Raw genomic sequence first — 10596 nt, forward strand, 5'->3', positions numbered from 1 at the left:
TTATTCTGCGATATGAACCCTTAAGGTCTATGGGACTTTTTCCTCTAAGACATTACTGTAACTATACATTAGATGAGAATGTCTCAAAATAATTTGCATCTTATAATGGCTACATGTAATAAAGAGGTCTTACGCTTTATACATTTTTAAAACTAGGTATATATTTTGTTGGTCACCAGTGTTAGCTGGATTTCTATACCCTATAGTACAGTACATACTATTCCCTTTCATATCACCTTTTATTGTACTTATTTCAGTGTATAATTATGGTTTTAGAAAAATGGTATGGCTTGCAGATCCTTGTTGTCCCACAGGATTTCGCTATGTCACTTCCTTTATATATAGACACAAGGGTATGACCCCCTGGACTGTAGAAGGAGCCGGAGAGCTCTGAGTGTGTAGCCTGCCTTCTGTTGCACTGATCCCTCCCCAGTGACGTCACATCTGTCCGCAATTGCGTTCGAGGCGGGCTTTATGACCTCCAGTATCTGGTCAGCGTTTTAAGCACTTCTCCACATACCATCCGTGGACTCCAGCGGGACCCTAGACAGACAAGGACTTGTGTCTTCTGACAAGCAATCCTTTTACTTCAATGTTGAGTGTGTATATCACTTGCCTAATAAATTGGAGTTTCAATTCTGCACTTACGGGCACCTTCCCTTGTTCCCCTTCCTGAATGTGGACTTTGAAGCTGTCTTTACAATGAGATCATGCTAGAGCTCCTGGACCATATTGAATTTGACTATATATTGAAAGGTTTTAGCATTTAACATTTTCCCATTACCCTTAAGGCGTAGGGTGTTGCGATGAGAACATGCTGTGCCCCATCTCATGTCAGTCTGTGCCTGGTGGAAGGGGTGCGAGAGCGAGTTATTCAGTTCCATTATCTTATGGCACAGATACATCGATGATGTGCTTGTCATATAAAAAAGGAACTCTGAAGGAATTTAATTAATTCATAAGAAATAAATATGGCAAGTAGATGTAATATGAAATGTTTGATTTGTAAGGGCAGTGTTGATTACCCCATTTAGGAAAGTGACATTTTGAATATTACGAGTCAAGTTCACACCCAGCCGCCGTTTTATGGAGTATGAAGTACAGTCAATAGAGTAAAAACGCAACATGAAGACGCAAATGAGCATTAATCAAATTCTGGAAAGAAATTAAAGGATATAAGATTTGTCTTCAAGCAAAAGAACCAGAAGAGATTTACTATTTTTGACAGAGGATCATTAGGAAATACATTACAGCTGTCCCAGGGCTGGTCTTCATTCAGGATCACTTGTGTACACTCAGACTAGGGATACCCACATAGTTTCCTAAATTTGTGTCTCCAATAGTTGTTTCTCTACACTAAAAGCAACTACAGAAGTCAAAAAAGTGTTAGATGTGTAAAACGGTATCATGTCAGGTCCCCGAACACTACTTTATATTCCATTTTATATATCAAGGATAAGCTCTAGGTCGAATACAGTTAATTTAAGCTGAACATTGACAATGGAAAAACTCACTGGGAAGCTGACTCAAGTGGTGGGTAAGCCTTATGGCTCAGTCTGGCATTTACTAATCCACGTTTTGTGTATCAGGTTGTTGTTACTATTGTTTTACTATGTCTGTTTAGATCCATCTATAAAATTATACCTCCATTTCTGCCTTCTGAAGAAGCTGCTCATGTAGAGGGTCATAATAAAAAGGTTGGAGTCTGTGTTCTTGTATTGTACTTGCCGCCGGACTGGGGTATTAGATATATTTTTATATTGTTGCCAAGGGAAATGTTCTCCATGATTGTAATATTTGTATTTGTGAATTTTTTTATCTAACTTGAATAAAAAAATGTATATTTTGAAATACATTAATGTATGTGTCTTTGGGACACCAACATATAAGCTTTTTCTTCAGATTACCAGGAAGCTCTGTACAAGGCAATTTTAAATTTTTACAATTACACGATATGCTCATGGATAATGGTCACTGTTCTGTACCAAACGTCATACGTATTTGTATATTCTGCAGTGACAAAAAATTGGAAGACATGAAAAAATTGCTCGTAATTAAGACAAGAGTTCGGCTTTTCTCCTGTGTGAACCCTCTGGTGTTGAGTAAGTCTACTTCTGTATGAAGCACTTACTGCATTCTGAACATTTAAATGGCTTCTCCTGTATGAATCCTCTGGTATCCAGCCAGCAATACCTTCCATGAAAGAACAAGTTCCCATCTGGAATAAGAAAGTGTCTTGTGCGTGTATTTGTGCCGAACACGGGACTATTTTATCCATGTGTGCACAGGTGAATATGGAGGACGGGTATTCAGCAACTGTGGTAGTTGCAGCCTTGTCTGAAGAGGTCACTGAAAGCTGAAGTTGTTTCTCAGCCCTGCATTTGCAAACCACAGAACTTCCAACAGAAGACATGCTTGGAAAGGATACAAGATACTGATATCCATCACATCCAGGATGTGATGGTGGATGCAGTAGCCATGCCCCATGCAGCCCTGTCTGCTGAGGTGGGGGAAGAGGCCTACAAAGCTGCCCCCTCAGCCCCACCATTGCCAAAACAAGGCATTTTTCACACTGTGCATATTTGGAAAGCCTCTGGGGCTTTGACAGTCACAGATTCTGCCTGAAGAGAGAAGAAGTGAATGGGTATGCATCTCTACAGCCTTATAAAAAAAAAAAAAAAAGGAAAAAATTATTTGCCATGGCCATGTCGTTCCTTGCTACCATTTACATCTTGGGACAAAACTCCTTCCAGAGCACATCTGGCATTATTAGTGACCTGACAGCTCACTGTGTCCATACAGGTCATTGATGCCATTCTTGACATTGTGCCATTTCATATCCACTTCCCACAATCTACATGCAAGTGGAGGGACTTGAAGTTGGTATTTTACCAGAGTCTTCACTTCTTAAATACGCTAGCAATTGGGTTAGAAGAAGAAGCTCTGTATCTGGAGAAACAACCCTTTTGCTGACCATGTAGTGTTTTATGGCCAATACATAGACAACATAATTAAAAAATGGCTCCTTCAGGTTTCTTTGTAGAGTATTTTAAAGACAATGAATTGGGCCTCTGTTTCATACATGTCCAGCTCCACTTTGGTATTTTTAGATACAAAGAAGGTTCTATTATCTCCAAAATTAGCTTCAAGCCTGCATCAGGTAATTCAAACCTGTACCATCATAATTGCCTCTATCTAGCTTGGATAAAGAATGTTCCCAAAAGGCCAATTCACTAGATTCTGTAAAAACTGATTTGATATATGATTGCCATATACTCCATTATTTAAATCCCTTTTTTTCATTATATTTATAATTTAATAACTGTTTCAATTCATATTTATTTTCTTAAAGTCCTTCATAGATTTAATCACCATTGCTGTGTGTGCCCCATTATACACCCCCATTCACCTCTTTTTTCAATATAATTGGTGATGGTTATTTACCGTATTTTCCGGCGTATAAGATGACTTTTTACCCCCTGGAAATCTTCTACAAAGTCGGGGGTCGTCTTATACGCCGGGTGTTGTGCTGAAACCATACCTGTACTTCCGAGCTGACGCTTCTGCGCATGTCTTCGGCAGCAGTAGACGATCGCTGATCACCATTCCTCGCAGAACTGCATGAGACGTCTGATGCAGCCGTTCAGTGCTCGATTGAGCTTGACTGAAACTGTGACATGCGCAGAAGCGTCTTCTTGCCGCTACCCGATGTGTATCCCTTCTCTGCATATCACAGTTTCAGTCAAGCTCAATCGAGCACTGCTGCATCCGACATCTCATGCAGTTCTGCGAGGAATGGTGATCAGCGATCGTCTACTGCTGCCGAAGACATGCGCAGAAGCGTCAGCTAGGCAGTACCTTGTGTAATTGACCCCTTTATGAAATACGGTAATTAACATTAAATATGAATTATAATATAATAACTGTGGCAGTTCTCAGATCTTGGAGACATGGAGGGCTGGGCAGGCAGGGAGAGCTGACCCACCCAATCCAAGCAGGCTTTGTGCACAGTGTGCACAGAAAATACTGGTACATCGCTTGCCGTGATTGGTTGGTAGAGGGGTAGTCTTATATGGCGAGTATAGCCCAAACCCTACATTTTAACAGGAAAAGTAGGGGGTCGTCTTATACGCCGGAAAATACGGTATATAAGCTTGAGTCCCAAGCTTCAGTTGGGTGTATATGATTAAAAATAGGCTTGTGTCCCCTCTATTTTATAAATTCACGTCTGTGTGTAACACGTCTTCTTGAATGTAATTGGTGTCTGTCCATGTCAGTCATCAGTAAATTACTGGTTGAGATCTCACTGTTGGCCAGTCTTATCTAGTATAAAGACTCCAAAAACATGGCTGCCAGCATCTGAAGAAGCCCAAGTGACTCGGTGGGTGAAACACGTTACGTCACTTCCAGGTGATGCCGGTGCATGCGCAGTCCCCCGGACCGGCATTTTCAAACACTGTTTACCGCAAGTATCCACAGCACCTTACCTGATCCCATCAGCCGAGGAGTCGGGCCCAGCCGCTTCGCTGCACACTCTGCCTAGCTTCCATCCACTGTATACCGCTCTACTAAGCGGACTCAGACGCTCTGATGCATACTCTGCAGAAGTCTATTGTATGTACCTAAAAACACAGCATTATACACACAACTTTACCAGCAGGACTAGGCTTCATACCTACCTGGGTAACATTTTATCTATGATGAACGAGCTACACCTGGAAACCACCACGAGTTATCAAAGAACTCAATGCAACCAGATCCATACCAGTTTGGTGGCAGGTTTGAAACCATCTTGTTATCTGACCAAACCCTCTACATATGCTGGTTTATCTATAGGCTGGTGTTTAGCATGCATATACATTTATGATGTGACTGTTGAAAGGATACATAAAGTACACTACATATATAGGCTGGAAACTGGGGGATCTGTGCCATCACTCTATGATCCATGAGTTGATCTCTTACTGAAATGTGTGTTGTGGTTGCCGGAGTGTTCAGCATTGGCTGTATGAAGCAAAGTACATGGCATTATAGCCATCAAATAGATTGCCATCATTTACTTTCTTTGGAACATTACCTTTACATCACACAGTGTGCAAATCAATCTTGGAAATCCAAATAAAGCCCGGTCACTATGGGACATACTAGGCTATACCTGGAGAAATATCTATACTCAGCCTCATATATATAGCTGTGAGGACGTTCCAGATAATTCATCTATATCTCAACATTGAATTTTGGTCATCTGTCATAATTACCATTAGCAAAATTATCTGTATGTAACTCAGGTTACGGTTTATGACATCAGTATATGTAGCCTTATAGTTTATGTATGATCTAGATGCTCCTTTCATAGCTGTATCTGGCACTACTCCTCTCTCCCATATTTATTCCATATGGTTAATCAACCTCTATTGGTGTTGGGACTATAGCATGCGCGGCGTCACCTGGACGACCATCACATTCTCTTCTATCTTTTCTCTCTGGTAATGGTGAGGTTTTCATCATGTTTTTTAATGTGCTTTGATTCATGTGTTGTTTACTGAAATTAAAGATACATACAATATTCTTATAATCCGGAGCTTGACCTCTTTTTGGACCCGCTAGACCTAGGCTCCTGACCGTCATTTTTTTCCTCTCTGTAAAAACTGTACCTTGGATGAAGGCTATTCCTCTCAGGGGCTTATTTCGAGAGGCAGGTGATTAGAAAAAGGCCTTTACCCCCATCCAATTCAACAGGTTTATTAAGAATAGTCTTAAACACCCTAAGTTCCAAATCAGATCATTTGGATAGGTTTGACATATTCAACACCCGGTATTATTCACATTACAGGGAGAGGGTCCTCAAGTTGGAGAACTTCTTGTATTATAACCATTTGAAGAATTCCAAAATAGTCAGCGACTTTCATTTGGTTAAAGTGGAGACAAGCCTCATCAAAGAGCCTTGTGGCACACCTGAGTACCTGGCCCCTGAGGTGGTCGCACTCCAGTGATAAGGTCGACCTGTGGACTGCTGGGCAATCAGTTATTATGCACACACTACTCTCTGGGAACACTCCGTTCTACGATGAGATGGAGGAGGAAGATTCCGAAAGTCATGACAAGAACCTGTTCCGGAAGATTCTACATGGCGATTATAAAAGTTTGACTCTCCATATTGGGATATTTCTCTAGTAGCCAAAATGTTTGGTGTCACGTCTGATAGAGGTGGACCAGGACCAGAGGGCGACAGCAGTGGACGCCATTAGCCATGAATGGATTTCAGGAAACGAGCTTCCGATAAAAAAAGGACAAAGTGAGTGCACATATTGAAAAAAAACTTTGCAAAAGCCAAATGGAAGAAAAATTGTGGGGGTGACCACCACGATGAAGCACCTGAGGGCACCAGGACAGAGTCCAAGATGCCATCTCCATCCATGGACAGGGAGCAGACAAAAAGGCCTGGACTACCCCCGCACCATCACCTGCCAGCACCCCAGCTGAAGACACGCCATCCCCGCTCAGCCCCTCCCCTGACGGCAGCGGATGAGGACCAGCTTAACCGCCATAACCCTATTCGCCGCAGAGCATACCGTCATTAACCCTTCTTTCTCCACCACGACGGGCCTCTCTGCAATGATGTCAACAACATTTTCCTCCACCAGATACGGTTAGCAGCAGATAGAGCAGAGATGCCACTACCGGCCCACTAGAGAGAAATCGCAGCGCTGACCTCCAATTGCATCGCCTCATTAACCCTTCCACTGCTACGCTCAAGCATTTCTTGTTAACTCTTTGGTTGCTAGTGATACTGCACTGTTAGAGCATTCCAATCACCCCCCCCCCCTTCATTCTCCATATAGCTGCTGGACTAAATGTACAGATCCATACCATGTCCATCCTAAAAAAACTGTCATAGCTCCATTCCACCTTTCTGCACCACCGCCGTTAAAGAGGACCTGTCATCACCAGCTAACGCTTTTCTGTGCTTCTAAAACTACCTAAAGATTTCCTGCAGAAACTATTCTAAAAAAGGGAGCTTTGGATAGTCTCTCTGGCTACCCACCAGTAACACCTCCTTCCTTTTCTAAGGTTAATTAATAAGTAGAGGTACCCCTTACTAGTGAGTATATAGCTCCGCTTTACAGCTGGGTAGCTTTCCTCTTTAACCCTGTATTTACCCCTGCCTGGGGCAGATGATTCAGGCTGGTTGACCCCTTTTTCTTTTTTCTATCAAAGAACATAATGTACAGCCCTTTACGAGCGTGTTGTATGCTTTTGTCAATAAACGTGCTGCTTCTACCAAAATAAAAAGAACCAGCAGGATTGGTCCTGATTGCTGAGTAAGCGGAGACATCAGCCAATCAGGGGCAGAGCAGCATCGCACCACTTGGCCATTCATCCCGGCACCGACCCCATGACACTAAGGTGGGCAATGTTGTTTGGATGTGTGACGTTAGGTGACAAAAAGGATTACAATCAACCCACAGAAGTCAGCGACAATATGACTTGGGCCAGCTCACCAAGACAGGAATTCTGTGACTTCTTCAGAGCCAAAAGACAAAATCAGGAAAACACTACACCTGCAAACGTTTCCTGAAGAGAGATGGGCGCAAAGTCCAGAAGGCAGCCAAAAATGAGATCAACATCCTCAAAAATGGTGAAGCACCCCAACATCCTGCAGCTCGTCGATGTGTTTGAGACAAAGAAGGAATATTTCATCTTCCCAGAGCTAGCTTCAGGCCGGGAAGTGTTTGATTGGATCCTGGATCAGGGATATTACTCAGAAGGGCACAAGTAACATCATGAGCAGGTCCTGGAGGCTGTGGCCTATCTTCACTCACTGTGTATTGTGCACAGGAACCTCAAGTTGGAGAACTACTTGTATTATAACCATTTGAAGAATTCCAAAAATAGTCAGTGACTTTCATTTGGCTAAAGTGGAAGCATGCCTCATCAAAGAGTCTTGTGGCACACCTGAGTACCTAGCCCCAGGAGGTGGTCGCACACCAGCGATATGGTTGGCCTGTGGACTGCTAGGCCATCAGTTATGCACACTCTGGGAACCCTCCATTCTACAATGAGTTGGAGGAGGAAGATTCCGGAAGTCATGACAAGAACCTGTCCCGAAAGATTCTACATGGTGTTTATGAGTTTGAATCTACATATTGGGATGATATTTCTCTAGCAGCCAAACATTTGGTGTCCCATCTGATGGAGGTGGACCAGGACCAGGAGGGTGACAGCGGCAGATGCCATTAGCCATGAACGGATTTCAGGGACCGAGAACACACACACACACACACACACACACACACACACACACACACACACACACACACACACACACACCTTTGCGAAAGCCAAAAATGGAAGAAAGCTGTGGGGGTGACCACCATAATGAGGGCACATAAACAGACCTAGTCCAAGACCTCATCTCCATCCATTGACAGGGAGTGGACGCCAGGACTGACTACCCCCGCACCGTCACCTGCCAGCACCCCAGCTGAAGATACGCCATTCTCCACTCAGCCCTTCCCCTGATGGCACCGGAGGAGGACCAGCTTAACCGCCATAACCCTATTCACAGCAGAGCCTTTAACCCTTCCTCTCCCTCAACGGGCCTGACATCATGGCATTAATATTTTCCTCCACCAGATGAGTCAACAGCAGATGGAGCAGTCATGCCACTACCGTCCCGCTAGAGAATTGCAGCGCTGACCTCCCATTGCCCCATTAACCCTTCCACTGCTACGGCCAAGCATTATTCTTTAACCCTTTAGTTGCTAGAGATCTGCTGCACTGTTAGAGCATTCCCCCCCCCCCCATTCTCCTGATACCTGCTGGACTACAATTTAAAGACCACCACCATGTCCATCCTCCAATTCATCATAATTCCATTCCACCTTTCTACACCACCGCTAAAGCGGACCTGTCATCACCAGCTAATGCTTTTCTGTGCTTCTAAAACCTAAATATCAGCAAAAAAAAAAAAAAAAAAAAAAAAAGTAGAACCTGCAGGGATTGGCCCTGATCACTGGGTGAGCAGAGTCATTGGCCGATCAGACCACAATCAACCCACAGAAGTCAGTGACAAACATGACTTGTGCCAGCTCATCAAGACTGAGGAATTCTGTGAAGTCTTCAAACCCAAAAGAAATATTAGGAAAACTCTACATCTGCAAACATTTCCCGAAGAGAGATAGTTGCAAAGCCCGGAAGGCGGCCAAAAATTAGATCAACATCCTCAAATGGTGAAGCATCCCAACATCCTGCAGCTGGTCGATGTGTTTGAGATAAAGGAACATTTCATCTTCCTGGAGCTAGCTTAAGGTCAGGAAGTGTTTGACTGGATCCTGGATCAGGGTTATAACTTAGATACAAGTAATGTCATGCGGCAGGTCCTGGAGGTTGTGGCCTATCTTCACTCAACTGTGTATTGTGCACAGGAACCTCGAAGTTGGAGAACTTGTATTATAACCAATTGAAGAAATCCAAAATAGTCAGTGACTTTCATTTGGCTACAGTGGAGACAAGCCTCATCAAAGAGCCTTGTGGCATACCCAAGTACCTGGCACCAGAGGTAGTAACAGGCCAGCGATATGGTCGGCCTGTGGACTGCTAGGCCATCAGAGTTATTTTGTACATACTACTCTCTGGGAACCCTTTGTTCGATGAGATGGAGGAGGAAGATTACAAAAGTCATGACAAGAGCCTATTCTAAATGGCGATTACGAGTTTGACTCTCCATATTAAGATGATATTTCTCTAGAAGCCAAAGATTTGGTGTCCCATCTGATGGAGGTGGACCACAACCAGAGGGCGAAAGCTGCAGAAGCCATTAGCCATGAATGGATTTCAGGGAACGAGCATCCAATAAAAACATCAAGGACGGAATGTGTGCGCAGATTGAGAACATTGCAAAAGCCAAATGAAAAAAAACTGGGGGTGACCACCATGATGAAGTGCCTGAGAGCACCAGAACAGACCGAGTACAAGACCCCATCTCCATCCATGGACAGCGAGTGGACACCAGGCCTAGACTACCCCCGCACCGTCACCTGCCATCACCCCAGCTGAAGAAACCACCATCTCCGCTCAGCCCCTCCCGACGGAACAGGATGAGGGCCAGCTTAACCCTTTCACCGCAGAGCATACCGTCATTAACCCCTTACTCTCCCTCCACCACGACGGGCCTCTCTGCCATGTCATTAACATTTCCTCCACCATATGGGTCAGCAGAAGGTGGAGCAGAGATGCCACTACTGTCTCGCTAGAGAGAATTGCAGCACTGACCTCCCATCACATTGCCCCATTAACCCTTCCACCTCTACGGTCAAGCATGACTAACCATTTAGTTGCTAGAGGTCTACTGCACTGTTTGAGCATTCCCCCCCCCCCCATTCTCCTGATAGCTGCTGGACTAAAATGTAAAGATAGTCACTATGTTCATCCTACACTTCATCATAACACCATTCCACCTTTTTGCACCACCACCACTAAAGAGGAACTGTCATCACCAGCTAATGCTTTTCTGTGCTTCTAAAACTACCTAAATATTTCCTGCAGAAACTTTAAAGAGAGCCTTGGATAGTCTTCTCTGGCCACCCCAGTAAC

General features: G+C 43.9%; 1 pseudogene; it reads left to right on the top strand.

Annotated features, from left to right (window-relative positions):
- The first annotated feature begins 7414 nt into the window (after window positions 1-7414).
- On the top strand, window positions 7415-10059 carry LOC149433972 (caM kinase-like vesicle-associated protein pseudogene; annotated as a pseudogene).
- The last annotated feature ends 537 nt before the right edge of the window (window positions 10060-10596 follow it).

This window comes from Staurois parvus, unplaced genomic scaffold (assembly GCF_062004578.1).
Source record: "Staurois parvus isolate SC_StPar_1 unplaced genomic scaffold, SC_StPar_1.0 ptg001869l, whole genome shotgun sequence".
In the NCBI taxonomy this organism is placed as follows: Eukaryota; Metazoa; Chordata; class Amphibia; order Anura; family Ranidae; genus Staurois; species Staurois parvus.